Below are 5,851 nucleotides of genomic sequence, written 5' to 3' on the forward strand. Positions count from 1 at the left end.
TGCCGGTTCTGTGCTGCATGGTGTTTTAAATCTGATTTATTCTTTTGAAGAAAAGCTTGTGGTTTGCGAGACTGCACCACTCACCTCCTGGAAATGTGCCTACAAGCCATGCACCACAGACGCAACACTATATAAGCCTGGCGCATGCGTGAAGTGCACAGACCATAGACTGTATGAAATAATGGATGTATCTACCGTGACGTCACCCACGGGTTTGTGGACTCACGTTTTAAAGCCTCAAGTTCGGCATTTCAGCCGTCACCATCTTGATTTTTTGTAGCCAGAAGTGACCAAATTTGGATGAGAGGGTGGAGCTGACTCACAGACTATGGTGATGTCTTTCAGACAGCCTGTAACTCTCAGTGGCCAGCCCTTAATTACATAGAACTTAAAGCATTAACAAAATGTTAACAGATAAGTTATATAAAAATTCCCCACCTGTACAATTGCATGGTCGTGGAAATCAGCACCAAAAACATGTTTATTTCTGCTGTAAAGACATTTTAACATGCAGGTCTTGAGGCCAGCCTCAAGCGGCCATTCAAGGAACTGCAGTTTTTGGCACCTCCACACTGGCTTCATTGTTCAGCCAATGGAGACCGCCATTTGGCACAGGAACAGAAGTATAAATTAGACTTTGGTCTTCAAACCAAGACAACCCTGGCGACAACTCCAGGGGTTATTTTCTCACACTGTGTTCACACAGAACACAAGGCGAATTTCAGATACTTTGCAACTGCATGTAAAGTCAACAGAGAGACGTGAGTGGGCGTGAATAGATGCCAATATGCCCTGGGAAGCACAAACTCAGGCGAAGATGTGTTGGCGCCAGTTGAAATTGACTTAGAAAAAGAAACTGCATTTAACTTGGGGCTTTAGTGTTACATAACAAACGTCCAGAGACCATAGGCATAGGAGAGATTGATGAAAATAACAAAATGAACTCTTGAGTTCTTTGTGAGATTTAAAATCAGTTAGCGTGCGGCTAATAAACAGACTACAGAAATGGTCCAGCGGGCGAATTTGAGCAAATATCAGGAGGCGAAATGTTGTTTCGCTTTTCGTGTAAACACACACTCACACTTTAAAAAGCTCCCTTTGGAGAAACAGCTCTGAAACACAACTGTTTTCACGGTTTGTGCGGCATTTCTCATGACATTATAGTGACCTTTATGTGTAAAATTGGTAGGTATTTAGAGTGTTAGAAAACCATTTCTGCCAAGAATCAGGGCTTCATTTCTTTCGTATTTGACAGTAATCAGGCAAGATCGCTAACAGAAATATAGATCAGACACCTGTATAGCAAAATAAAAACACACAGATACAACAGCACACTGAGAATATTCAGTCCATAACAGACCTCGGATAAAGTGCCCGGGAAAAGAGGATTGCAGCCCTGCATTTACAGATAATCTTTGGAACGAAGCAGGGCAAAGAGAAACCTAGGAATTCTGTTAACAAAATGAAGGGGGAAAAAAGAGCATCAGGCACGCTTATCTCTGAAAGGCTCCGGCTACCCAACCGGGTCACATGAATAAAGAGGTTTTAACCTAATTTCTCACATCCATCACCGCTCTGACCGTGCCTGACCGCAGTGAGCGAGAGACAGTGTGTGTAAAAGTAATGGAATTAATCCAGTTTTTCCGACTTGAAATACACAGCTGGAGCCATACGATAAATGCTTTTGGTTGAGGCTGCACATCAAAAGATGCTGTCTTCAAACACGTTTTTCAGCCAGCGCTCTGTTTTTCCATGAAACACTTCAAATGTACACTGCAGAACAGTGACACATTCAGCTACAAATATCCCTTGTTTCAGAGTCTAACAAGTACATTTTAATAAAAGAACACAAATATGATAATAAGGACGGCCGTTTCTGTGGCGCCATGGTGGCAGAGACAAAAGCAAATGAATATGCATGGCGGAGAGCTGTATTAGCCCTTGAACTAATTTACTTCCATCCTGAGTAATGACTCATCACATGGAAAATGATGGTGATGGTAGGATCAAAAACCATAGAGAGAAGGTCTATCCAAAGGTTACACTGCCCCCTGCTGGACAAGGCAATGAAACACTTACATAAGAGAGGTTACAGTAGTTCAGTTGTTACCTGCAGACCTGAAATGATTGTATCATTCGTTCATATTTTTACCAAAACTGCTTTCACATGAACTCATAATGATGCAAACAGTTAGTTTGAGGCTGCATAAAATGTAAAAAAAAAAAAAAAAAAGTAATATTGTGATGGCAAACTGAGTCACAATTTAGTGGGAATGGTAATTTTTGCGTTTTATTTTCACTGAGAAAAAAAAATAAATAAAAATAATGACAATATGAATTTTGCTTGGGTCATTACCAAACGAGCATGTTCCCTTACATTTGAAATTGGATTTGAAGGCTGAGCATAGGACCACAGTGTTTCATTTATAATGGTATGTGTCATATATTTTTTAACCTCCTATGATTTGGATATTGCACTTGGCCATACTGGGATTTACATAATATTTTGATTATATATTTATCTCTTCGCACCTTGATTATTGCACCAGCCTTTACTCCTGTCTTAATCCAAAAACCTTGATCACATCACACCGATTTTTGCCTCTTCAAATTGGCTCCTTGTTTGTTTTAGGATTGACTTTAAATCTTATCGATTACCTTTAAGGCTCTTCGTGGCCTGGCTCCAGATTACATTTCAGACCTTTTAGTCCCTTATGAATCTCTGTAGTTTGAGGCTTGTTCCTGAGTCCAGACTGAAGACTAAAGGGGGCAGAGCTTTTGCAACCAGGACCCTGAGGCTCGGGAACAACCTGCCCAAGGATAAAAGGCTGCCTGAGTCACTGTCTTTGTTTAGGTCTCTCCTAAAAATCGTACTTCCGTCTGAGCTGTCTCTCTATTTTATTGCTATTTTATTGATTTTATTTTCCATTTATTATCTTGATTTTAGTTTTGGCATTTTATTTTATCTTTTACTTTGGTGACATTTTATGACATTTTAGTTCATTTCATTCTCCTTGTGTTGTCAATGTGTTTAATTTCATTGTACAGCACTTTGTGACTGTGTTTTGAAAGGTGCTACATAAATAAAGTTTTATTATCCATTATTATTTATTATTTAGCCCTAGGTTAGTTAGTTAGTGTGGCAGATAGCCATCCACCATGAAGTGTTGGTTCTGCTAGAGGGTTCTGCCTGTTAAAAGGGCGTATTTACTTAATTATAGGTGCTTGCTCTTGGTTGGAATTCATCATTTAATCTTTATATAAGTACTAAGAAGTGCTTGTTCATGGGGAATTTGTTTGTACTGCTCAGTCTTGAGTATGATCTGACTGACAGTATGATCTAACTATATAAAAAGTGCCCTGAGATAACTTTTGTTATGGTTTGGAGCTATATAAATTAAAAAAATGTAAATAATAAATTCACTAGAGATGCAGCACACCAACTCGGACATCAAATATCGGCCGATACTGACTCAAACAGGTTGGTATCTGTGACAATGGGGCCAATCAGCGCCTCAGTGAGGTGGAGGTTTGAGCATAGATCAATCCCCGGTCTTATTTAGAATTTCCTTTTCAAGCATTTAATAGAATTAAGCTTCATTTTTTTATAGAAAAATGTGAAAATGTCATAAGTCATGCGTATTAAGTTATTGTACATTTCCAGGACTGTCAGTCACACCAGCCAGTCCCCTTTCAGATTCCTGAACACTGCAGCAACTTGGAATTTCAAAGCTGAAAGACTCGAGGCAGAAATTATTTTTTAAAATTTTTTCTCCTTCTTCTATTGGCTCACATTTTTCGTACACTGCTATGAGATTACAACCATCACTGAAATTTTCTTAAAACTTCTAAAATAAAATTTCTAAACACCACATTTAGACCTCAACCTATTCTCTGTTTTTAATGACCAAAGTTTGGGCCCATAATGTGCAAAGTATCCCACTGCAAACTAAGATTTTGAGTAATAATAACTTGGATGATGGGTAGATGCATGCAGTTGATGTCCTCTCAAGCTGCAGTGTCTCTCAGCAACTTTTATCCAACAAGATGCATAAAATCGTACATTATTTCATACTGCATAAAACAATTTCCATGCGTTTGAAGCAACTATCTAAAGCTTTTAATTTCTAATCTCTGCATGGGCTTTGGCTTGGCATTCATCCAGTGGCACAGGAAGTTACAACGGGCCCCAGTGCACACTATTACGACGGGCCCTAGTGCATACTATTGTTGTGTTGTCTAACATACAAGACAATATATTAGACAACATGAACACAAATAGTACCCAGAAATAATCATTGCATTTCTGACAAAAATATCAAAGATTTTTTTTTTTTAATTTAATTGAATCCTTTTTGTAGTCTATTTATAGATTTTATAACTGATGTAGATAAAGCATTTAATTTTGTTTTAGACAGCTACTGACTATTTTAAAAAAAAAAGTAAACATGAAGTAGGTGGGTTTGCCATTTTGAGGACATATATATAAAATGGCACAATTCGTAAAATAGGAACATTCTACTTTAATCATTCCTCTTTGAAAACATATATTCAAGGTGGCAATCTGGATCACACGCAAGGGCCCGCTCTCTCCACGGGCCCCAGTGAGTGCAACTACACTGCCTGCACTGTCTATATTTACACCCCTGCATCCATCCCAACCATCAAGCCTTACCTTTACAGAAATCTATATAAAACATGTACAGTACGTTACTGTGTAACCTGCAGTGGTGTTTTAGGGGGATAAACAGTGGTGCAACTACTTTGAAAAGATGCAAGGAAAAAAAAACATAGTATATTCCACATATTTATCAAAATGCGCTATTTCACATTTCGCACACTATTTAACACAGGTGATAACTGGAGTGAACACATAAGTTAGGCCTACCTGTTTTTTAGCCTGCTGTTCGTTAGCCCCCTATTGTCCCCGTTTGTGCGCATGCGCTGTCATGTCCTTTAGCCCAATTTATGGCATTGTCCTGCGGTTTTGACTTCTGGTAATCCTCTGAGAAATATACTTGAGATCCTGAAAGTCTGTTCTTGACCAGCAGATACCGTCCCGTCCGAGAAACACACATCGGAAGCCAAAAATAGAAAAGTAAAGCTAACATTAGCAGTTAGCATTTTTCCTGGAGAACCTCTCCATAAATCTGAATATTTTTAAGAAGTTTGGTTTATAACAATATCCCGCGGCTGGCTGGTTTAATCTCAAGTTTTTCATCGAACAGCAGAATTTCAAATGTTTAAATGTGTGCTGTAGAAAATAATCCACATTTCCAGTTCAAGTTCGTTCTCCTTGAACAGTAACGCTAACGGCTGCCAACTAGAGCTGATGACGACACCGGTACTTGGCAAATAGACGATGAAGTCTTTGAGCATGCGCACTGTAGTTTTCCCACACTAGGGGTATTTGAAGGGCCTAAGTGCAATTAAAACGCCATTTTACAAGTTTTCTATCCAGCTGCTGACCTTCAGTTGTGATTTCAATCCGTTACTTAATAAAAGTGTTAATACCACATTGTAAAACTAACTACTGTTACTAGTAAAAGTCCTTCATTGAAAATGTTACTTAACGTATGTAAGTACAATCAGGAAAATGTATTTAACTACTGCAAATAAAACTACTCAATACATAAATGTTTAAATCAATTTAATACGTCAAAAATAATTAGAATAATTAAAAAGGTTAGTGCTTAGTGCTCATATTTGATGAAAAATTGCTTGAAAGATGATCATAGTTGCCAATTAATTTAATAATCAATGGGCTTATAGTTTCAGCTGCACTTGAGGATTTTTATATGGTTTGTGCACAAAACTGAATTAACTCAAGCTATTAAATAATGGTAGTGGG

At 38.2% G+C, this 5,851-nt stretch overlaps 1 protein-coding gene across 1 annotated transcript in view; it reads right to left on the reverse strand.

Annotated features, from left to right (window-relative positions):
* Positions 1-5,278, reverse strand: part of dab1b (DAB adaptor protein 1b) — a 155,478-nt gene extending 150,200 nt beyond the window's left edge. The window contains exon 1 of the mRNA XM_049597284.1: positions 4,889-5,278. The gene's annotated coding sequence lies outside the window, so the exon portion shown is untranslated. The remainder of the gene's footprint in view (positions 1-4,888) is intronic.
* Positions 5,279-5,851: the final 573 nt, after the last annotated feature.

The sequence above is a fragment of the Epinephelus fuscoguttatus genome, linkage group LG15 (genome assembly GCF_011397635.1).
Source record: "Epinephelus fuscoguttatus linkage group LG15, E.fuscoguttatus.final_Chr_v1".
Classification (NCBI taxonomy): Eukaryota; Metazoa; Chordata; class Actinopteri; order Perciformes; family Serranidae; genus Epinephelus; species Epinephelus fuscoguttatus.